This window comes from Homarus americanus, unplaced genomic scaffold (genome assembly GCF_018991925.1).
Source record: "Homarus americanus isolate GMGI-L3 unplaced genomic scaffold, GMGI_Hamer_2.0 scaffold6295, whole genome shotgun sequence".
NCBI lineage: Eukaryota > Metazoa > Arthropoda > Malacostraca > Decapoda > Nephropidae > Homarus > Homarus americanus.
The window spans coordinates 21,916-48,033 of NW_024754829.1; the positions used below are offsets into that span (position 1 = coordinate 21,916).

At 44.9% G+C, this 26,118-nt stretch overlaps 1 non-coding gene across 1 annotated transcript; it reads left to right on the top strand.

Annotated features, from left to right (window-relative positions):
- The first annotated feature begins 16,260 nt into the window (after positions 1 to 16,260).
- Positions 16,261 to 16,333, top strand: Trnak-cuu. Its single transcript has one exon. It is a non-coding gene; the product is annotated as a tRNA-Lys (tRNA).
- Positions 16,334 to 26,118: the final 9,785 nt, after the last annotated feature.

The window sequence follows — 26,118 nt, forward strand, 5'->3', positions numbered from 1 at the left end:
AGATGGAAGGCAGGAGGAAAAGATGGAAGGTAGGAAGAAAGATGGAAGGTAGGATGAAAGATGGAAGGCAGGAGGAAAGATGGAAGGTAGGATGAAAGATGGAAGGCAGGAGAAAGATGGAAGGAGAGAAACGGAGGAAAAAGGCAGGAGGAAAGATGGAGGGGTAGGAAGAAAGATGGAAGGCAGGAGGAAGATGGAAAAGCAGGAGGAAAGATGGAAGGTAGGAGGGAAAAGATGGAAGGCAGGAGGAAGGTGAGAAAGCAGGAGGAAAGATGGAAGGCAGGAGAAAGATGGAGGTAGGAAAAAGAAAGAAAGATGGAAAGCAGGAGGAAAAGATGGAAGGCAGGAGGAAAAGATGGAAGGCAGGAGGAAAGATAGAGCAGGAGGAAAGATAAAACAGGAGGAAAGATGGAAACAGGAGGAAAAGATAGAGCAGGAGGAGAAAAATCGTGGGAAAAGTCAGGAAGGTAGGAGGAGAAAAATGGAAGGCAGGAGGAAAAATGGAAGGTAGGAGGAAAAGATGGAAGGCCCAGGAGATGGAAAGCAGGAGGAAAGATGGAAGGCAGGAGGAAGACGGCGGAGGAAAAGATGGAAGGCAGGAGGAAGGTAGGAAGGTAGGAGGAGAAGATGGAAGGCAGGAGGAAAAAGATGGAAGGCAGGAGGAAAAAGATGGAAAACAGGAGGAAAAGATGGAGTAGGAGGAAAGATGGAAGGCAGGAGGAAGATGGAAGGCAGGAGGAAGAATGGTAGGAGAAAAGATGTCGACGCAGGAGGAAAAGATGGAAAGGCAGGAGGAAAGATAAACAGGAGGAAAGATCGACAGGAGAAAAGATGGAAGGTAGGAGGAAAGATGGAAGGAAGGCAGGAGGAAAGATGGAAGGTAGGAAGAAAGATGGAAAGCAGGAGGAAAGATGGAAGGTAGGAAGAAAGATGGAAAGCAGGAGGAAAGATGGAAGGCAGGAGGAAGGATGGAAAGCAGGAGGAAAAATGGAAGGCAGGAGGAAAGATGGAAGGCAGGAGGAAAGATGGAAGGCAGGAGGAAAGATGGAAAGCAGGAGGAAAAATGGAAGGCAGGAGGAAAGATGGAAGGCAGGATGAAAGGTGGAAGGCTAAAGACGATACTGACAAGTTAGAGAAGAGGTGGGAGCCATCACAGGAAGCATCAGTGTGTGAGTGGAGAGCAAGACGTCGGATAACTGGGAAAGGAGGAGTTAATGGATGATGCTGGCTTGTGTGAAACGACAGACGTAATCCAGATAAATATGTGAGGAGCCTTGATAACGGAGGGACACACTACAACAACAACCTATAATGATGTACCTACGTCTATGAAGCTTTAAATATGAATAACTATAGATTTAAACATGTCAACAATATGACCTTTAAAAGAGATATAAATGGAACAATTATTGATGCGTTAAATCACCCCAAAACCCGTTTTTACCGATCTGACTGATGGATATTATTCTCCACTAAGACAATATTTTTTTTTTTCGTGTGTGGCCTAAGGCAGCCAATGAGCACTTCTCGAGCACCGTGTACAAGGCTCAGCGGGTCTGATGGAATTTTGACTTATCCGTCGTATCTTCACCATAAAGATTCCCTTTTATTATGTTTTGTGAGTTTATGAGCAGTTATGTTACATGTTCCTGTGGTGTGTGTGTGTGTGTGTGTGTGTGTGTGTGTGTGTGTGTGTGTGTGTGTGTGTGTGTGTGTGTGTGTGTGTGTGTGTGTGTGTGTGTCCTCTTCCTGCACTGTATATCTATTTTTACTCTTCAGGAGCCGGTGAGTGTGTGGGGGTCAAGATCAACACAACAACTGCAACCTGCAGCAACATGATAATCCCGGCCATGACCTCGTGAAGACAGCCTTATGGGGCGACGCTGCCTGCCTCCTCGTTACGTGGAGAGGCGACACACACACACACACACACACACACGTGCATTAAAAACTCCAGAATTTACGGTTCGCCAAGTCAAATTTGGCGTTTGGGCTACAGTGACCTTTGACCTCAGTGATGCCCCAAAGCTGATAGCGACCTTCTCCCCAAAGGTGGTATAGGGTATCTGGGTAATTAGTCATCGCTCTAGGGTATTACAAACTACGGTTCAGAAATCATCAACACAGACTAACTACATCAAACCTGCACTAGATTACTGTATATATATTCTTAATGTGACGCATAAAAAATGAAACAATAAAATACATATAAATAAAATAATAAATACAAATCCAATACAATTTAAAACCCCAAAACAAAAAACAGGACCAAAATAATACCACGGGCCCACAATACCTCTCTGATAACACTCGGTACAGACACCTTGAGCTCCCCCGGAGGTGTCAGCTGTCGTCTGTGTTGATACTTACCTGAAAAAATACAAGAAAATATAGCATTAGGAACTGGGAAGAAATGACTATATTGGGTCAGAAAATAGAGTTTGTCATTTTTTTCAATTAACTAGGAATATATACAATTTTTTATTTATTTATTTTTTATTAGTTTTTATTACTACTACATTATTAAATATACATATAAATGGTCTGTGGAAGTTAAAGTATTCAACTATATAAATTACGTAAAACATTTATACATGTAAAGTTTATATACTGTACAGAGAAAATGAATTAGATATACCGTATACATGTACAGTTGCGGCCCAAAACCCCCTGAACACTTAGCATCTATTTCTAGGTTGTATAATGATAGGTATAAATCTACTCAAGCTGTTTTTCATCACATATGTCTGAACCATACACACGCACAAACACTCCTTAATACAAAGACAAAATCTGAGAAAATGCATTAAAATTCCAGTCCGCATCACCTAATGATCCTGCCAAGTGTTCAGGGAATTCTATCCGCAACTGTACATTAAAATAAATCAAGGCAGACAAGCAGGAAAGATTCATAGATTCCCTAACAAATAATCAGCCAATGTAAACCAGAACACTCGTCTACAGAAGGACAAAAATCCCCATTAGTACACAAGATAAAAGATCAGGAGGTGGAGCAGTAAATCTTGAGGAGGAATGTTTACCCTCATCCATCAGGGACCACAATGATAAACTACCATCGTCAACAGAGGTGTACTTTATAAGTGTGTTTTTTGTCAGGGCGTTTAAGGTTTATAGGGGGGCCGTAGGAGGAGGTACCCAAGACGCATTTATCCGTCAGGCAGGATTATACCACACGCTCCCTGCTACACAAACTCCACACCCATAAAAAGGTGATAGGAAATCCATCTGCACATCAGTTATGGTAATGCGCAGTTGCTGTGGGCGCACGATAGCCAGGGCCACCAAACACATAAGGCATGATGATGTTTGGTTAATGATGTGTTACTCTCGCTGTAATGGGAGAGTGTTATGAGAATTTCGTCCACAGGTATAATAATAATACATCAGTGTCTCTCTAAGTCAGGTAAACGAATGACCTATTATCCCCACTGTGTAAAATGATATGACGTTGTTATGTTAATATTACGCCACCCCCCCACACACACACTGTCGTATACTTATTCATACATGAGAGAGACCTGGCCGACACACCACGTCACCAACCTCTCTGAAATTATCGAGTATATCGCCCACGCGTCCACCACATATGGCAGCAGGCATCTTTTCTCGTCACTAGGAACCAATTGATTTTCCATCCCTTCAGTCCAACCCAAGACTGTTGACATTTGCCATCTCGCCGTGAAAAAAAGGTCAATATCTCTCCCCTACACCCCCCCCCACCCCCACTCCACCTCGAGGGTAGAGTGACGCTTCCATAAACGGTCATGGAATAATTAGAATAAGTATACAGGCCGGACGCCAAGATAAACATCGCTGCGTCAAGATCACAAACGATAGCCAAAAAGCTGGGAGGGTCGAGCGTCGTGATGAGGTGAGGGTGACGGTGGACGGCTGACGGGAACAAAACATTATCACAAACTCTCTCGATATCACGGCGTTGTGCAAGTCAGCTGGGCACCATCTAGGCCTAAACCCAGCCTCACTCTGAGTCACTGTGAGAGATAGGCCTTAATCCACGGCCTGGTTCTGTAGCGGGGTGTAGGGAATATAACCACGACTTAACCCCACAATCGTATCTTATGGAACGTATTAAGTCAGTATACCTTAAGGAAAAGCGGCGCCAGCACGAACCATCACCAGCGTCTGGCGTTTTTCACATTTAAGAAAGCTGTCAGTTGGACTTTCGCCAGCCTTCTCTGCCTGCAGTGGCGCTTTTTTACCGATGGAATAATATTTGTTACGCCGGGGAAGACGACGCTTACTCGCTGTGGCATTACAGACAAATACACTCAACATCTCTAGCGAGTCTTAACATACGATACATTGTCAGTCTCAACGCTTTGTTTGTACTGTGAATACCCATTGTAAGTGAAGCTTTAAGAACACTGCTTAACATAGTTTACACACAAATAACAATTATAATGAGACTTTCTTAAACTGTTATAATCACTTAAGAGACAAAGGTAATGTATAAGTGAATCTTTAAGAAACAATCTGTATGTTGTAATTTATGTTGTGCCTACTGAGCATCGGGATCCAGGAAGACCTGTACACCAATGTGGTATTATATATACTGGACAATTTGGGACAGTTTTGCCTAATTATACATTAACTAACCGTAATAAACCGAGGTTTACTGAAGAATTCATACGGATACACACACACATACTCTCACACATACATGTACACAAACACTGGTAAAAAAAAAAAAAAACACACACACACACACACACACACACACACACACACACACACACACACACACACACACACACACACACACACACACACACACACACACACACACACACACACACACACACACACACACACACACACACACACACACACACACACACACACACACACACACACACACACACCGCGTGTCATAAGAATGTAATACGTTTAACACAGGTTTCCTGGCATGTCACCTACTTAATGACACAATTAGCACTCACTGTACACTACAGTAGTGTCTTACCACACGTGTTTATATTGTAAGTACTGGGCAGCGTCTTGTGTATTGAGTGAATTATAATCCTAACCTGTTACACTGTCTTGTACAGAACACAGTGATCTGAGATCTAATTGTTTTAAGCTGAACTTTTAATAATAAACCTTAATGACTAACGTGATTATTGTTGTAATTAGTATTACCATTTATATATCCATATATTCTCGTGCACATTTATATATCCATATATTCTCGTGCACGTAATTACGCACACATACAAACGCAAGTCAAAAAAAAATTATATATACATATATATATATACATATATATATATATATATATATATATATATATATATATATATATATATATATATATATATATATATATATATATATATATATATATATATATATATATATATATATATATATATATATATACTCCCGTCACTCATAAATCAGTCAGAGACAGAGGTAGTGTCCTCCTCCAATTTACACAAACCACATTTCTAAGAGTCGTGAGCCACACTAGGGCCCAACAGACAGCCATCACCGTAAACCACAACAAAACAGCAGGAAATCCTTCCCGCGCTGTCCCATCACACCAAGAATGTAGGAAATTCTCTTCCTTCTCTCACACCGAAGCTTCCCTTCCAACAAGTGGTGTGTGTATATATATATATATATATATATATATATATATATATATATATATATATATATATATATATATATATATATATATATATATATATATATATATATATATATATATATATACAGTATATATATCTGTCCACCTCCAAAGTGTTAGTAGTTTAAAGTTACATCCTTAAAAAAGTACAACAGTAGTGCATTAAAATGAAGACCATAGTTTGTCGTAACACCACAGGGGCTCTCCCTCAACACACAGTTATTCTATTAATCTCGCCTTCCCATCAATTACTAACATCTTAGTAAGTGTTTTCAAAGCATTATAAATTTTGTTATTGTAGCTAATTATCAAGTGTACATCACCCCCAACAGGGTACACTGTCAAGATGAGTGCCACACCTCGAGGAGAGAGAGCACAGACCAGTCACCCCTCACCTCACACAGATAAATATCTATACAGTATATTATCTAACCCAACCTTACCCATTACTTATTAATTTATCTACACGTGTTTCTGGCCAATGTCAATAGTTTTATTTAATTACTGACTGTATAACATCACCTCCCAGCAGTCGAACGTCGAGATGCACCGCGTCACACACGGACCAGTACTGGAGCTGGTGGCTCACTACTGTTTGTTTATATTCTTTTTAAACACAGTGTGACGTCATTTTGTAACCTAGCTGGCCGGGTGGTGAGGCTCTGTGTACTGCCCTTGTTGGATAAGGAATAACCGTTGCGTGACGTCACTAACCATAGTGTGAGGCGTGGTGGTGTTGCTGTCTTTACACACCGTGTGGCGTCGCTGGGTACATGGGTCGCCTTGTAAGCAAGGTTGTGACCTCAGATATATATTAAGGGCAGCGGCGGGTCACTACGTAACACAAGGCACTGGTGGCCGTCCACACCTCCATGTTTATTTACAAAAGTTACGGCTCGGTCTCTCACTTTAACATAAATAATGATAGGATTATTTTCTTCCCTTTATGTATTTATTGTTTGAAGATATTGTACCATTATTAGTGTTTGTTATGATATACCTGCTGGCGATACTCGTGCCGCCGCCACCTCGTCGTAAAGTGCAGCTCGGGGGGACCAGCCAGGTTACGTGTCTCTCCTGTTCTGTCGACCTTGCCGGCCACCCCTGGGCCCTCACCCTCCGCGCCTCGTGTGACCCATAAAGGGGCACCTTGACCACCTGAGGCTTCACACCAACACTGGAGACTCACGGGGATCACACCGGAAATCATCGCCAACACGGGCAATCATTATCGCCTGAAGATTAGGCACCCTAACTCCTTTCACCCGAAGACTTACCACCCTTACCTAACTTACCTGTAACTTAACCTAACCTACCGGTAATTTAATCTAAACCCCAAATAGCGTTCAGGTGGGTAATGTCCAGGTAAAATAAACTGGGGTGCCTAGTTATTCAGGTAAACCCTAACGCCTGTCGATCACCACCACCACCAGATAAACACTCCCCTTCCTTCAGCCTACATTGACGGTCCATTATACACAATTTACACCGACTGAGAGAACAACACACTACTGCAGGAGGACTTGCTCTTGAAGGAGGTTCTCACCCACAGGAGGACACAGCACAGCCTCGCCAGCGTTAAGACACTACTCAGGTAAGGATGGGTTAATTAGTTCCAGTCGTCAGGTATTGGGTGGTATGTTGGTAAGTAATTGATAATGGCTTAGTATGTGGTAGCATGCGGGTAGCCTTAGGTAGGTATGTGGCAGTATGAGGTAGCTTTCGGTAAGTATATGGCAGTATGAGGTAGCCTTCGGTAAGTATATGGCAGTATGAGGTAGCCTTCGGTAAGTATGTGGCAGTATGAGGTAGCCTTCGGTAAGTATGTGGCAGTAGACCCTCATTCATCACCTTCAAGTATACTACCTGTGTGATAATTAGGAATGACCCAACAATAACACGTCACCCCCCCCCCCTCCCCACACACAATGTCTATTAAAAACTAACGACATATATAAACTATTAACCCATAATATCCGATTTATCATTCCCATATAACATCAATTCATTAACCTTATTATATTTCCTTGATATATTACGCTATAAATATTAAAATTCACGCAAAATATTACACCATAATTTCCCCCAAGTAAAATGGAGATGAATTAACCCCACCCGAAGTGTTACAGTGAGGTAGGTTATGTGTGGGAGTTTCGACCTTATAGTTCTTAGAGGGTAAAAAAAAAATGTGAGTCAAATCCCAGCATAGTTGTGTGGTTCAGGTTCTCTTATCATCATCTTCTTCCTCTTACTGCTTCCCCTTCCCCTTCCTCCTCCTCCTCCTTCTATCGCCTGTACTTCCGTCTCTCCATCTCCCTCCTGTACTTTTTCTATCCTTCCCTCCCCTCTTCAAATCCTCATTCCTTCCTCTTCCCCCTCTTCTTCCTACACTCACATCTTCCTTCGCCCCTCCCTCCATCTCTCTCTCTCCTCTCACATAATCTTTCGTTCTTCTTGTGCTCCTCCACCTCCTCCCCCACATCCCCTAGTGCAGTGGGGTGGTACTTACAGCCAAACAGAACAGGAAACATTAATTCGGTATTTTGGTGTGTGTGTGTGTGTGTGTGTGTGTGTGTGTGTGTGTGTGTGTGTGTGTGTGTGGGGTGTTTCCTAAGTGCTTCTTATACAACTGAGGTATGTCGTTTCTCAACATCTCCCCCTCCCCCCACACACACACACACACGGTAAAACAGCCTCGACTCACCTCAAGATTAGCACCCCCAGCTATTTCACCTTAACCTAACCTAACCCACCTCAGGCAGCGTCAGGGTGTTTAATCATCAGGTGAAATAATAAGGGTAGAGGAGGGAGGGGGGGGGGGGTAATCTTTAGGTGATCCGTAAACGCACTCGGTTCTTGGCTACATCAGTCAGCCCGAAACTCATTCTTTTCTGGTCTGACTGGTAATGATTATCACGCAAGGGATTTTTTTCGTAAACCTAACCTAACAGAAGCTAGCCTAATCTAACCTAACCAAACCTAATCTAACCCAACCTAACCAAACCTAATCTAACCTAACCAAACCTAATCTAACCCAAGCTAGCCTAATCTAACCTAACCCAACCTAATCTAACCTAACCTAACCAAACCTAATCTAACCCAACTTAACCAAACCTAATCTAACCCAACCTAATCTAACCTAATCCAACCTTACCTAACCCAAGCTAACGTAACCCAACCCAACCTAATCTACCAACCCTAACCAAACCTAATCCAACCCAACCTAATCTAACCTAATCTAATCTAACCTAACCTAACCTAACCTAACCTAACCCAAGCTAACGTAACCCAACCCAACAACCAATGACACTTTGTTTTGTTTTTATCCCCAGTCATCAGTTAGCCGGGGTGTATATCTTCCCTCCGTCCGTCTGTCTGTCTGTATGTGTCCTTTCTGTTAGTGTAATAACTTTAATAAATATGATGTGATTTCCTATAGAGGCACCCTGGAGAAGCTGCTCCAGACACTGACCTCTGCCACCAACAAGCTAAACCTTCTCTCTGATTCACTGTTTATTGCCACAACCAAGCCGCGTCTCCCTCACTTCACACAACCACCACTTTGTTGTCTCAATTGTATAAAGATTAAGTCTATATATCTAGTGACTATATTAATCTATATAACTTTACCATAACAAATATCTAACTGTTATATCTCTAATATTTTGAATTATCCTCTACCGACATTTTCTTAATATAGCTATACAGTGAAACCTCCATATAACGGACTATACTCTCCATATTACGGACTATACTCTCCATATAACGGACTATACTCTCCATATAACGGACTATACTCTCCATATAACGGACTATACTCTCCATATAATCCGTTAAATGGGGGGGTCTGATTTAACAACCCTCGATATAACGGACTTTCATCTCCATATAGTCCGTTAAATAGAGGTTTTACTGTAATAATATCCTCTCTGATATATATTTACCTTTCTCATGTAGTAATGTAACTTATTCTACTCTTGCTCAATATTTTGTTTCCATAGTGATCCATAAAGTATACCATGTCATAATGTTATTAAAACACACACACACACACACACACACACACACATGCACCCCCAGTTTTTTTCACCTTAAGAATACCTAATACCGAACCTTAACCTAACTTGACCTAAATTACCAATCAATTACCAAAACACTTTCATTTAATATATTTTCTTAGTTATAATCAAATATTTTAGTCATATCACCCCACTAATTACTTTTTTACTGTAAATTTTTCCTTCTTTTAAGTTTATTTACCTTCTTTTACGTTTATTTACACACCATTACGTAATTATCTCCACAAAAGGCGGTCAAAATTATTAATAACACCTACGTCACGGTTGGGCGGTAACATACCACCCAGGGTTAACCTCAACCGCCCGCCCCCCACCCACCCCACACTCATTCATCTACTCGCCCCCTTCAACACCACGACTCTTGCCACCCTCCCATTAAGCCACCCCTCTCGTACCTAACCTGCTCCCCTTGCCTCACCCCTCCCCTTGCCTCACCCTCCTTGCCTCACTAAACCCTTTTCAACATCAGTTACGCATTGCCACCCACCCACCCATAATGCCTCTCAATCAATGCCACCTACCCATAATGCCTAACTAATGCCAGCCACCCACAATACGTCTCAATGCCACCCACCCATAATGCCTCTTAACTGATGTCACCCACCCATAATGCCTCTTAACTGATGACACCCACCCATAATGCCTTAACTGATGCCACCCACCCATAATGCCTCTTAACTGATGCCACCCACCCATAATGCCTCTTATCTGATGACACCCACCCATAATGCCTTTATCTGATGACACCCACCCATAATGCCTCTCCACCTAATGCCAACTACTCTTATTTCCAACAAGAATTATATTTCCAACAACTACAATAACTATTTCCAACAACAACAATTTCCTGGCACAAGTGTTGGCATTCATTACAGCGAGGAATGACATAAGTGAGAGGCCTTGTGTAATGCCCTAACCTAAGTGACCCCAGCATAACATTACAGGTCACTTGTTATTAATACGAGACCACAACTGTTACCTTGTTTAATACAGGTACAGAAAGAAAGAAAGAAAGAGGAGGAAGGAAGATCACACACGCACACGCACACGCACGCGCACACACACACACACACACACACACACGCGCACACGCCGCACACACACACGCACACGCGAATAAGATATTCACACGAAATAACAGCACAGTCACGGCCATTAAGAAGGGAAAGGACGGGGGTGAGAGTTATGCCAGGTGTGCGTAATTAACAGGTAAGAGGGCAGCACGGCGGTGTCTTAGGGCCTGACAGGTGAAGCACAGGTAAGGTTCACTACCTGGGCAGACGGACAACAACACTAGACCAAACAAAATCCACTGATTAAGAATACGTTTTTGTTTAGGTTTAGATTAAGCTCAGGTTAGTTGGGTCTAGATTAAGCTAGGTTAGTTGGGTCTAGATTAAGCTAGGTTAGTTAGGTCTAGATAGCTAGGTTAGGTGGAATTTTCCTTCAAATAGGGGAAGACACAAAGGGCAAGGAAGCGAGGGCAAGGGAGGCAGGGAAGGGAGAGAGGGCAGGGAAGGGAAGCAAGGGCAGGAGGGGCAAGAGAGGGAAGGAGGGCAGGGAAGGTTTGCACTGTTATCACTGAGGTATGCTAAGAGACGGGCTGGTCTTGTGGGTTAGGGGAAGTGAGGAAGAGGCGTGGGGAGAATGTGGTTAAGTGGTGGAATATTAGGAGGAGAGAGAGAAGAGTGTGTGGCTGGTGGTAGATCTAGGAAGGGAGATATGATACCGGGAGGGGGAGGTGTGGTTGAGGGGAGGTGTGGTTGAGGGGAGGTGTGGTGGGGGGAGGTGTGGTAGAGGGGGAGGTGTGGTTGAGAGTGTGGTTGAGGAGGTGTGGTTGAGGGAGGTGTGTGGTTGAGGGGGAGGTGTGGTTGGGGAGGTGTGGTTGAGGGGGAGGTGTGGTTGGGGGAGGTGTGGTGGGGGGGGGAGGTGTGGTGGGGGGGGGTGTGTGGTTGGGGGGAGGTGTGGTTGGGGGGTGTGGTGGGGGAAAGGCGAGGTGTGGTGGGGATGAAGGGGATGTGGTGGGGAGGAGGTGTGGTAGGGGAGGAAAGGGAGGTGTGGTAGGGAGGAAGGGAGGTGTGGTACAGGAGGAAGGGGAGGTGTGGTACAGGAGGAAGGGGAGGTGTGGTAGGGAGAAGGGGAGGTGGTAGGGGAGGAAGGGAGGTGTGGTAGAGGATGAAGGGGAGGTGTGGTAGGGGAGGAAGGGGAGGTGTGGTAGGGAGGAAGGGGAGGTGTGGTAGGGGAGGAAGGGGAGGTGTGGTAGGGAGGAAGGGGAGGTGGTAGGGAGGAAGGGGAGGTGGTAGGGGATGAAGGGAGGTGTGGTAGGGAGGAAGGGGAGGTGTGGTAGAGGAGGAAGGGGAGGTGTGGTAGGGAGGAGAAGGTGTGGTAGAGGAGGAAGGGGAGGTGTGGTACAGGAGGAAGGGGACGAAAATAATAGGACAGTGTTGGGATGCAGGAGGATGATGAGATGGAATGCGTCAGATTGGGTCCTCCTCTCCCACTTCACTGCTTGTTACAGCCCACCCACCCACATACTACTGCTCGTACCCACCCCACCCACATCTCTCTACTTGCTGCAACACCCACATCTTCCTACTTACTGTCTCACCCACCTCCCTCCCTTCTTACACCCACACCCACCCACCCACACACGTTCCTGCTTGTTGCCCCACACACACACACTAACAAATACTCCCCAGACTTCACCAGTGACCAGAAACAACTACAGTGTTTACCATAGACACATTCACGAACTAACTCCTGCCAGAAGTTATCTCCCCAAAGTTTGATTGACTCCTTAGACAAAATCCCACAATCACATAATGAAGATAATAAAATACAACTTGCTATAGAGTTCCTTAAATTCTAAATAACCTGATGTGTTTAGGTAGGTTAGGTTTATATCTATCTTGGCTACGTTTGGTTACATTACGTTCGTTAAGTAAAGACTAGGTCGATGGAAGCAAGGTTAGTTGATAAGTTAAGATACGGTTTGTTTTGGTTGGGTAAGGTTAGGTTAAGTTAGGTTAAGTTAGGTAAGGTAAGGTTAAAACGATAGATTAAGTGAAAAGGTTAGGTTAGGTAAGTTAGGAAGGGATGGATTAAATCAGATTAGATAAGGCTAGGTGACGTGAATATATGACGCGCTATACTGAATATCTATAGCCTTACAAATCGTTCAGGTGAAGGGACATTATACCTGCCCACACCTGTCTTCCACGGCACCATCCTACACCTGTCTACCACGCCACCATCCCACACCTGCTTATGCACGTCAACACGGCACCATCCTACACCTGCCCACACCTGTCTTCCACGGTACCATCCTACACCTACCCACACCTGTCTACCATAGCACCATCCTACCCCTAAACCACTCTGTACTCCACAAAAACCAGAGACTTTAACTTTTACATAAAGAAAGAAATAAAACAATAACCTGATATACGCAAAAAAAAAACAGGTAAAAAAAATAACAGATATACTTACTGATGCGTATTGTTTATATATAATTAAATGAATAACTGCCAGGAAAGTCAGGTAAAATAAGTTTTTTTTTTCTGTATTGAACTTAAACTAAAAATAAGTCCTCGTTATGTTCCCATTATACAGGTAACCGTAAATTATGATCTGATCACCTGGGACTGTAACATCACCCTCAAGGCCACCAGCTTTATTAAATCACTTCATTAATTTTATGTCCTCTCTCCTCACTGCTTCCCTCCCTCTCTCCCCCTCTTCACCACTTTCCCATTCCTTCCCCTCCTCCTCACCTCCCGTCCTCCCCCTCCTTCTCATCGTCTCCCTCCCTCTCACCATCTCTGCTTCCCTCTCCCTTCACACTTTGTGATAAACCTTTAAAGCATACACTTGAACACTGTATTATTGAATGTGACACTGTCAAAGACTTCAGGCCACCTGGCTTATTGTATCTTGAACTTTGTAATTGCTACATTGCATTAGGTGTACTTGAGGACATTCTTGCTGTTTATCCCAAATTTGCTAGCCCACACTGATTAGTCTTCTATTAGAATATGACGTCCAATGTATGTGAACCACTGTCTTGCATGGCAGTGAACAGCGACATCAACCCACAGGAATCTGACCTATGTATACTGTTAATGAATAAGATTTATTCCTTTGTGTATGAACATCTGTTCTGCGTGGCAGTATTAAGTGATAGCACCCTCAGTGTCAAGATCTGACAGAATTACTCAGGATAGGCAAACTGTACTCCAAGCTTTGTCAATAAATTTGTTAAACTAAAACTCCCTTCACACCGTCTCCCCCCCCTCATCTACGCTTCCCTACCCCTCTCCCTCCATCCTCATCACCTCCCTCTCCTCCTCACCTCCCTCTCCTCATCGTCTCCCTCCCCCTCTTCATCACCTGCCTCCCCCCTCTACGCTTCTCCTCATCACCCCCTCCCCGTGAACCCGTCCACTTTATGACCTTAGTCTGCGGCGGCTACGGAACACGACCCCCTTCCATGTTATATATTTGAGGAATTCCAAATAATCTCACACTCTACACCATCGTTTAATTTGAGCGAGACCCGTAAAAGACCTTATCGTGTGCCGGATGGTCTTCACAACACGGCGCCGACCACAACTTAATATCGTAACCACCGTTTTAACACAACTCCTTAACTCATTTACGCCTCAAGTTAACCCGTGGGTGGAAACACATCGCCCGGCAGGCAGACGGCAGCAACATTCCGCGTCTCCTCTACGGTCGTGTTAACCTCGCCAAAAATTTTCACCCCAGAGTGTAAACTGGTCTCCATAAAACCCTCGATTAAGGCTGAGACTCGCTCGCTGCGCCGCCGTCAATGGTCTCGACACCCTAAACCCCAGGCTCTTGGATCCTTGTCATAAACGTTTTAAAGCCTTTCCCGGGTTTTTATCCCCGCTCCCTGAACCTATACACTGCCTTAGTTACGGCTCCGCTGACACCATCAGTCGGCCCCAGGCATCAAAATATTTATCGCCATCGTATAGCTTAAGTGAATATGATGACTTGTTGACTATGATGACGTGAGGATTACTCATTGACGACTATGATGACGTGATGATTACTTGTTGATCACTGTGATGACGTGATGATTACTTGTTGATCACTGTGATGACGTGATGATTACTTGATCACTACGATAACATGATTACTTGTTGATCACTACGATAACATGATTACTTGTTGATCACTATGATAACATGATTACTTGTTGATCACTGTGATGGCGTGATGATTACTTCTTGGTAAAATATATTCGAAAATGCATAACAGATCATCTTCACTTGTCCAAACCAACAACAACAGGCGGATCATAAGACCTTAACACTGACGTAGAGAAAAAAAATGTCTGTACAGTTTCAGAAAAAATAAGTCAATTCACCTGAAGAAAAATTCCCTTATATTAACAGAGAAAAGAAGAGAGAAATTGATAGTGAACTCTACAATGTGGCAACAGTGTGAGTCAGTTTACAAGCATCAGCCAATCTGCACCAATAACCACTGCTAACGACACCAAGTGCTGGAGAAACTTGGTTGATACCTACGTCATATATCAAACACATCTTTATGTATTATCTGTCTGTAACTTTTATATAAACCATAACTAAGTATTAGGATTTACATACACAGAAACTAGTAATTACTTCCACGAAAATTTCTAGAAATTCTTCTGGTAACCGTGATATATGTCCGGGACCGTCTTGTAAACAGGTGCAGTAGATTTGTGGGCTTAAGCTGTCCTCTGAGGGTTGTGTAGCGTGACCAGGGTGCCAACAACACGCTGTCTGTCGGCTGCTACAACTTCTTGGACTTATTAATACCAAGGTATAAAGATCACAAGGTATGCTGGAGTGCAGGTAGAGTGGCGTCAGCAGGCGGCCCCTCACCCCACCAGCCAGCTTTAATTTTTATGTGAGAAATGGTTAGGACCAAGCCACACTCATATTTTGTCTGTAGCTCTGTCTTATTTTAGGATATAAGCTTCATGGTCGTAAGATATATATTTTATCCATTCTAATTTGGCTAATGTTATGGTAAACCGTATTGAATTAAATTTAAAATATTTCCAACCCTCCACGACGATGATCGTACTTGGTCAGTTTAACCCGTTAAGCTTAGTATGTGAAGGAAACCATGTTAATATAATTTTGACATTTGGGACTGTACTTCCCTGTTGAACCGATTTTATTTAAAACAGGCATTTTAAACATATGCGGCAGCGAACAAAGAAGATAATTACATCTATTGGCAACTATAAGTGCTAAGCAATATCTGTTTCTAGTACATTAACAACTCCTGTTCCTGGCTTAAGTTGATGCCCGCCGTGATAACACTTACGAAATACTCTTAAACAATGGGTCACATATGCGGTAGTCAAGCTGCCAAGGGACGTCATGCTCTTGGGTGGACTCGTTTTCTTCTCTCGATGAGCAATACCTTGTATCTTTATACATTGATTAATACTGTTCACTTAGGGTCACTCATATATATGAAGCCCGGCTAGCTCAGTCGGTAGAGCACGAGACTCTTAATCTCGGGGTCGTGGGTTCGAGCCCCACGTTGGGCGAAATATTTTTGTGGTTGTGTGCACACAGGGTGGCGTAATGAGTCGAGAATGGCAGCACTGCTTGCTTCCTCTCGCTTTCAGCTACCGCCGCTGGCTAGCCCTCGTGGCGAACAAGGAAGCAAATTGCATAAGTTCTCCCCTGTAAGTACACAGCCTCTTCACCATCAACACTCCTGCTGTGCCTCCTCGTGGCAACACACGGTAACTGGGTACCTCGTGGCAACACACGGTAACTGGGTACCTCGTGGCAACACACGGTAACTGGGTACCTCGTGGCAACACACGGTAACTGGGTACCTCGTGGCAACACACGGTAACTGGGTACCTCGCGGCAACACACGGTAACTGGGTACCTCGCGGCAACACACGGTAACTGGGTACCTCGTAGCAACACACGGTAACTGGGTACCTCGTGGCAACACACGGTAACTGGGTAAACACGGTAACGGTAACTGGCACCTCGTGGCAACACGGTAACCGGGGGCAACACACGGTAACTGTACCTCGTGGCAACACACGGTAACCGGGTACCTCGTGGTAACACACACAGTAACTGGGTACCTCGTGGCAACACACGGTAACTGGGTACCTCGTGGCAACACACGGTAACCGGGTACCTCGTAGCAACACACGGTAACTGGGTACCTCGTGGCAACACACGGTAACTGGGTGCCTCGTGGCCCCAGGCTGGACTAGCAGAGGATCTCGAAGTAGCAGTGGGCCATAGAGGGACGGAGCATAGGCCCACTGGCATGTGGATACGTCCTGCCGCCTACCAACCACTGCCCCGTTACCTTGCGGATTTATCTTGTAAGGTATAGGGCTACAGGAGTAAGCCCCGAACGAAATATCTGCGGTGGAGTCCCGCATCAGGCAGACATGCTTACAGAGTTTCAACAAGACACCAACGGCGGTATAATCGGAAGAGGTGACCAACATGAGAGCCCAACGATTACACCAGGGAATCATAGGGAGAAATGGACGAGGCAAGTATAATCCCAACGGCCTACTCCTCCTCAGCAAGTGTGCTGTACAATACCACACCATCACCAATACCTTCTTTAGGCAGACTGACAAGTTCAAGGGTTCGTGGCAACACCGACGATCAAAACACTGGCATCTCATTGACTACATCATTGTCAGAGAGAGAGATCGCCGAGATGTCCTCATCATCCGATGCGTGGCTCAGACCACTATGACACTGATCATCGGCTCGTCAGAGCCAAGCTCTCATTTCACGTCGCCCCAAAACGGCGAAGGCAACAAGCCTCCAGAAGAGGTTTTAAGAGTAAGCGTCTGAAGGAACCAGCGGTAGCACATGCTCTCAGAGAGCAGCTCGAACATGGGCTGATAAACAACCCGACAACAAACAACCCAAATTCCAGTGCTGAATGGGATATTCTCGACACTGTTATGACAAAAACCTGCTAAGAGACCCTCGGCCAGATCGAAAGAATACACTAGGACTGATTTGATGAAATGACCCAGAAATCAATGTACTCGTCGATGATAAAAGTGCTGCTTTAACTGACTGGCAGAACAGCCCTCAGTCTCAGACCAAAGCTGATACCTTCTGCAAGAAGAAAGCGACGGCCCAACGCCAACTTCACAATCTCAAGAACGCCTGGTTCAAAAATAAAGCATGTGAAACGCAAAAATTTGCAGATCAACACAAGATGTGCAAATTTTTAAATTACACTAAAACATTTTATGGGCCAACCACACATGGCACAGTCCCTCCTCCACTCATCCGATGGAAACTCCCCAATTAAAGACAAAGAAGGCTTCCTTTAGCGCTGGAAAGAGCACTACCATTCGCTGCTCAACCAAAACTATGATGTGGATGTCCTGACTACCCAGTAGGTCCCTCAGCTATCCTCTATTCCTGGATGAGGTAGCTACTGCCATCAAACAGATGAAAAATAACAAAGCCTCAGGGCCTGACGGAATCCCAGCCGAAGTGTATAAGGCAGGGCCTCTGCTTACCAGCCGTCTCCACTCTCTCTTGGAGAACATATGGGAAATGGAGGAAATCCCTCAATATTTTAAGGACGCCTCCATCGTCAATATTTATAAGAACAAGGGAGACCAGCCAGACTGTGTCAACTACCGCAGGATCTCGCTGCTGTCCGTAGCTGGCAAGATTATCACTCAAGTCCTCCTAGACAGAATTCTTTCTGAGATGGAAACTTCCTTCCAGAATCTCAATGTGGCTTTAGACCATCACGTGGCCCCACTGACATGATCTTTGCTGCCCGTCAGATATAGGAAAAATGCAGAGATCAGCGTCGTGACCTGTACATGGCTTTAATCGACCCATCCAAGGCCTTCGACTCGGCCAACAAGGAAGCACTCTGGCGGACACTCACGCCATTTTGGCTGCCCACCAAAATTCATCGCCACTGTGAGGCAACTATATGATGGCATGAACGGCAGTGTCCTGCACAATGGCACCCAGTCTGAGTTCTTCCCCATCCAAAGGGGTTAAAACAAGGATGTGTACTGGCACCAACTCTCTTTTCCATTTTCTTGGCTGCCTTCCTTACTCGTGCCAGTGCCAATTTAGCCGGCGGTGGGGTCATCCAGTACCGGATGAAGGGTCTTTTCAACATAAGATGACTCCAGGCAGGAACAAAGGTGTCGGCAGCTTCCATTACTGTACTTCAGTATACAGACAACCTCACCTTTGTCGTTTACACTGAACGCGACCTACAGGAGATCCTGAACACTTACGCAGGTGCGTATACACACTTCAGCCTTGAGGTGATTGTACGTAAGACCCAGATTCTCTTTCAGTCTGGCCCTGGTTCAGACACACCTCCATCATCCATCCAGCTTAACGGTACTAACCTCAATAATATTACCCACTTACGGTATCTAAGCTCCCACCTGTCCACCACCGCGGACATCGATGAAGAGATTCAACATCAGATCAGATGTGCATCTCATGCCTTTGGCAGACTCCGTACCCGTGTCTTCAGCTGTAGGGAGCAGAAATTATCTACAAACTTACACGTATATCGAACAGTGGTCCTCCCCACCCTGCTACATGGCAGCGAGACATGGGTCACATACAGGAGGCACCTCAAGGCACTTGAAAACTTTCACCAACGTAGTCTACATTCCATCCTCCGAGTTCGTTGGGAAGACGAGAGAACAAATGCCACTATTCTCGCTGACACCAACTGTAGGAGCATCGAGGCTACCATTATCCATGAACAACTACCCTGGACTGGCCAAGTTACCTGTATGGACGACAGTAGACTGCCAAAGCAGCTACTTTACAGTCACTTAACGAATAGTAAACGTAACGCTGGCGGGCAACTGTAAAGGTATAAGGATAGTCTTAAGACAAACCTGAAAAAAGTGACAAACCAACCCCGTCACCTGGGAGACGATCACCTCCACACCGTAACGCTTGGAGGAGCACCACACGAGAAGGTGTCAATACTTTTGGGTTAGCCCGACTGCAAACCGAGGACGCTAGATGTAGCCCTCCACACGTGCAACATCTGTGGACGGCCCTGCCGGTCCCGTATTAGCCTCCTTAGTCACCTCAGAGCTCACCAACGGAAGTGACATCCTTAATAACTCATATTATTGTAGCATAACTGGATGATCGTCATATTCGATTCCGATTGACAGCAAAGTAGTAGTGTGTATGTATGTATGTATGTATGTATGTATGTATGTATGTATGTATGTATGTATGTATGTATGTATGTAAGCATCAGTACTGAATTTCAAAACATCTTCCCAGACACACACACACACACACAAGCCACCTCTAAAACGAGCTCATCGTCCATCTTGTCCACACACCAAGGCATCTTCCCCCTTCTATTGAATTCAAATCAACTCTTTTCTATCTCTGTCTCTCTCCGTGTCTCTCTCTACAGTATTTGTCTCTCCCTTTCTGTTTGTCTCCTCTTTTCTCTGTCTCTATCCCTTTATCTGTGTCTTTCCCTTTCTATCCCTCTTAATGTTCTCTCTCTCTCTCTCATATATACCACTATCTTTATCCATCAGTTAAGTCAGAGAAAGAAGAAGAGGAACTTGAATATTAATTAATGTGTTAAGTAATATATGGAAGCTTATACACCATATTATATAATCATTAGTGGAAAAGATTAATAACGTGGAGACACAGTGAGAGAAGGATGCTATAAGAATCACAGCATTAAAACCTTGGGAATATGACAGGCAGACAGAGAAAGGGACAGACCCATACAGAAAGATATAAAAATAGACACAGACAGACAGAAAGAAGACAGAAAAGACAGACAGACAGAAAGAAGAAACAGACAGACATACAGAGATAAAAATTATATAAAAAATGAGACAATAAAACCACACCTAATGGAGTAACAATGACCGCCTCATTCTCTGGGGTCTTCTAATGAACAATCAGAGAGAGAGAGAGAGAGAGAGAGAGAGACTCACCTAATGCCGGGCAGCCAAAGATTAATGGGGGAGGAGCCGGTTGCCACGCCTCCCTACCCCGCGGGGCACCTTCCTCCCACAGTGACAGACGGAGAGAATTAGAGAATGTAAGAAACAAAAACTACAGAGATAAATCAAGATGAGAATAAGATAAAAGTAAAGAAATGAATGAGAAACTACAGAAAGTAAAAGTGAATGAGGGAAAAAAAGTAAAGTAATATGAATGAGGAAAACTACAAAAAAGAAATGAATAGAGGAAAAAAGTAAGTAAAAATGAATGAAGACAAACTAAAAGAAGGCAGAAGTGAATGAGGAAAAAATAAAAGAAAGAATTAAAAGATATGGTAAAGACAAGAGAATAAAAATAAATTATGAAAGAAATCTAATAGAGATTTTATAGCGTAAAAATAAAAAATAACAATATGTGGTGTATGTAAGAAACAGGACAGTGAGACAGAAACAGAGACAGAGAGGAAAAAGGTCGAATCTTTGGCCAAACTTAACTGATGAATAAGACAAAAAACAAGTTAGCCAGAGCTGAACCCAAGCAAATTGTCTGGCTACAAAAACCCAGAAGACATTTTGAACACGTAATATAAAAAGTAACAGTGATTTACACACACACACACACACACACACACACACACACACACACACACACACACACACACACCAGATGTTTCAAACCTACAATGAAAAAAGCCAATGGAGGATAACAAAGAGTCTCCAGACAACACAAGTATCGTTTCGTATAACAACACTGACAACACTGTTTACACCTTATACCAGGGTAATAATGCGTGTGTGTTACTGATTTAGACCAAGTGGATAAGCCCTTGCCTCGCTAAGTCCAAAGTATTTTTTTTTTGGTAAGTTTCTAAATTACGAGTAATCATGCAGATATCCCAAAAAAGGTATATATATATATATATATATATATATATATATATATATATATATATATATATATATATATATATATATATATATATATATATATATAAATATATCACCTGGACTCCAAAATATAGAAAAAAAACAAATATGAATAATTAATAAAACCTGGATAAATAACTGAAAAGATATGAATCTCGAAATAGTCTGTCATTTTAGTATCCCAATTTCAGCCATCTCCTCATAGCTCACGTGAGACAACACCCAGACAAGTAAAGAAACACCTAAGGCCCTTGACACACACACAACTGTTGTACTGAACCTCCGTAACCCTCTCTCCTCCCTACCCCCGGAAAGAAGGAGGAAGAAAAAAGAAAAATGGAGGAGGGAAGAAAGTGGGGAGGGGAGGAAAGTGAGAGAAGCGTTGTACAATATGCTGGCTGGTATAATACATAATACGTAAAGTCTCAGTGAAGTGCTATTAGAAAAATGCCACACACCAATAAAGTATACAGCACTTATAACCTTCACTCACAAGACGACCAAAGGTTGTTGTGTCTAAACTCTCGTGAATACAGGGTAGAAAAAAGGTTGAGTGTGTCACCTTAACTATCGTGAGTCAGTGTGTGGTGAGTCACAGGTACAGTATGTGGTGAGTCACAGGTACAGTATGTGGTGAGTCACAGGTACAGTATGTGGTGAGTCACAGGTACGGTATGTGGTGAGTCACAGGCAGTATGTGGTGAGTCACAGGTACAGTATGTGGTGAGTCACAGGTACAGTATGTGGTGAGTCACAGGTACAGTATGTGGTGAGTCACAGGTACAGTATGTGGTGAGTCACAGGTACGGTATGTGGTGAGTCACAGGTACAGATGTGGTGAGTCACAGGTACAGTATGTGGTGAGTCACAGGTACAGTATGTGGTGAGTCACAGTACAGTATGGGTGAGTCACAGGTACAGTATGTGGTGAGTCACAGGTACAGTATGGTGAGTCACAGGTACAGTATGTGGTGAGTCACAGGTACAGTATGTGGTGAGTCACAGGTACAGTATGTGGTGAGTCACAGGTACAGTATGTGGTGAGTCACAGGTACAGTATGGTGAGTCACAGGTACAGTATGTGGTGAGTCACAGGTACAGTATGTGGTGAGTCACAGGTACAGTATGTGGTGAGTCACAGGTACAGTATGTGGTGATCACAGGTACAGTATGTGGTGAGTCACAGGTACAGTATGTGGTGAGTCACAGGTACTAATAAGACGTCACCTGGACAGCAGACACCGCCCCTCCTACACTGTGTCTGGCGTCAACTTTTTTTCTCTGACAAAAATTCAATCATAATCTGCATCGAATATCTCACAGAACAAAATAATATACATTTTATGCATTTACATATTTACCCTCGGAATATAAGTGTCCAAGAGCCATCAGAAGAACACCGAAAAAAAAAAAATATTTACACTATTATCCGCCGAACAAACTTGTCTTTTCCCCACACACCACAGAAACATTCATTCTATACGCTCTTAATTTCTTTGGTCAGTTCCCCACCGATGTTAAAGCCCCAGGTAGCTACGGTATTTACCCCCATAAAGAACCTTATTTAAATAGCATTATGCATCCCTGTCTTTACTCTCACTCTGGCGTGCGAACACGAGGACGCCATCTAACTAAAGCTACACTCAACGCCCAGCAACACACTGACTTAGGTGCTCAAGACAAGACCATATTCTATACCTCAACACGAAGGAATACCTGAGGCCATTTCTAAGTCAAGATGTGGTGAGGTATGTGACTGATACAGGAGGAGAGGGGATAAAACACAGGGGAGGCAGGTGGGGAGGGCAGGAGGGAGGAGCAGGTGGGGAGGCAGGGTGGAGGGCAGGGGAGGAGGGCAGGGTGTGGAGGGGTAGGCGAGGGCAGGGCGTGGAGGGCAGGGTGGAGGGGTAGGGCGAGGAGGGCAGGTGTGGGGGAGGGCGAGAGGGCAGGGCGAGGAGGGCAGGGTGTGAGGCTGGGGCGTGGAGGGGTAGGGAGGAGGGCAGGGGTGGAAGAAAAGTGAGAAGAGGCAAGGAAAGGTAGAGAGAGAATGGAAGGTAGGGAGAGGATGGTGAGTGCTCCATATGGTTCAGGTCAGTGTCACGTGACGAGTGTAAGTGCGAACACAAATAACAACCTGTCTAAGTGGCACTGACAGCCGCACCCTCACCTACCTCCCCGTCTACCACCATTCCCTCGAACCCTCCCAGCCACCGTCGTCATAGTTCCTCTCCATCCTCTTGTCAGCACCCAAGGAAAAAGCCTGGCTGCCTCATCGCCTTCCCCAGAGTGTTGACAACATCTACACCTTCACCGCAAGTTTCCTCAACCCAATAACACGCTCCTCCACCGAGTCAGTATTTAACTGAATTTATTTGTTGAGTTTTCGACCAAACCTAGGCACTGTAGTTTAAACTGGGATTAGTTTGGGCCTTTTTTCACGTAAAAATTTAAGTATAAGATGAGAGTTTTGCAAATCCGCAAATGTACACCTTGAGGACAGCACAGCCGTGACGGGTGCTCAGGTATGGAGACAAGCGCCAAAACATGAGGTGGAGACATGTTGATCACCTTACATTTTAAGGTTTCTTCTGGTGAAGCTTATCCCTGTGTCTTACTGGCTCACTTCGAAAGTTTGATATTTATCTGGTAGTTTAAGAGAGAGTGAGGGTACGTGCAATACACTCGTCACCCACGATGTTATGGCGACACTGATACCAAATTTTGTCAAGGTCCGTCTCATTGACAAATCATTATAAAATTTCTACAATCGAAAAGTGATATTTTTTATTTGCCTTAAGTTAACCTGACCTAATTTAACCCAGCATTACAAGTGACGGTCTGGGGATACTGTATGAGTTCACATCGTTCACCTGTCGTATAAAAGGTGTGCCAGGTGTCTCCTTAGTTTACTTAGAGATCTCCGAACAACAGCCAGATAAGATAAGAGAGCTGATGAATGACAGACGGCCCTTGTACTAGTGAAGAACACACAATGATCTTCAACATGTAATCAGTCAAGAGGTTTCGGTGTAAAGATTTTATTACCGTACGCGATGTTCTCCCACGAGCGACACCGCCTCTTTATTTACATACAAGACATATCCATAATTCACTACTCCTCAACCAACGTCACCACGGCTGTCTCTTCTATCAAATATACCCGGTACTACCACCTTCCAGTAAGTATAGTTAATGTCATCGCTCCAATAAGTATCTTTAAGGAAGAGTCCGATGAATATCAGAATAAACACCGCGACTCCTATTGTCTCAGTATGGTTATCAAAATCCTTCATCTGCTGTGTCGTCTTATCTCACGTCAAAATAGTAAATATACTTTTTTTTGGTGCAAGTGACTTCTTATTACACAAGTCCAATTTTGTCTTTGTCAATGAGGATAGCTGCTACCAAGTCCACTACCGCAGCTATTACCCACCCTCTAACCCACGCCTCCCCCTGTGCCTGCGCCTCGGCCCCATCCCTACATTGCCCCCCCAGTGCCTCCCCTGTACCTGCCTCCAGTCCTCCCTACATTACCCCCCAGTGTCCACACCTCCCCTGTCACCGCCTCCACGATCCATCCCCATGCCCCCAGTACCCTTTCCCCTGCCTCCCGTCCCATCCCCCTACATGCCCCAGTGCCCCTTACTCCCCTGTACCTGCGCCTCCCGGCCCCATCCCCTACATTGTGTCCCACACCTCCCCATGCCTGCCTCCCAATCCCATCCCCTACATGCCCCAGTGCCCACGCCTCTCCCTGTACCTGCACCTCCTGATCCCATCCCCTACACCCCCAAGTGTCACACCTCCCTATGCCTGCGCCTCCCAGGCCCCATCCCCTACGTGCCCCACACACCTCCCCTGTACCTGCGCCTCCACAGTCCCATCCCCTACGTGCCCCCAGTTGCCCGCCTGTACCTGCGCCTCCACAGTCCATCCCCTACATTGCCCCAGTGCCTCCCTATTACCTGCGCCTCCACGATCCCATCCCTACATGCCCCCAGTGCCCACTCCCCCTGTACCTGCCTCCACGTCCCGCCCTACATTGCCCCCAGTGCCCACCTCCCCTGTACCTGCGCCTCCCACAGCCCCATCCCCTACATGCCCCAGTGCCCCACCTCCCCTGTACCTGCCTCCGGCCCCATCCCCTACATGCCCCAGTACCCACACTTTCCCCTAGCCACCTGCGCCTCCCGACCCCATCCCCATTGCCCCCAGTGCCCTTACTCCCCCCTGTGCCTGCGCCTCCCGTCCCATCCCCTACATTGCCCCCAGTGCCCATACCTCCTGTGCCACGCCTCCTGACCCCATCATGCCCCAGTGCCCCACCTCCTGTACACCGCCTCCTGACCACACATCTCGCCCCCAGTGCCCGCCTCCCCCTGTGCCTGCCTCCGACCCATCCCTAC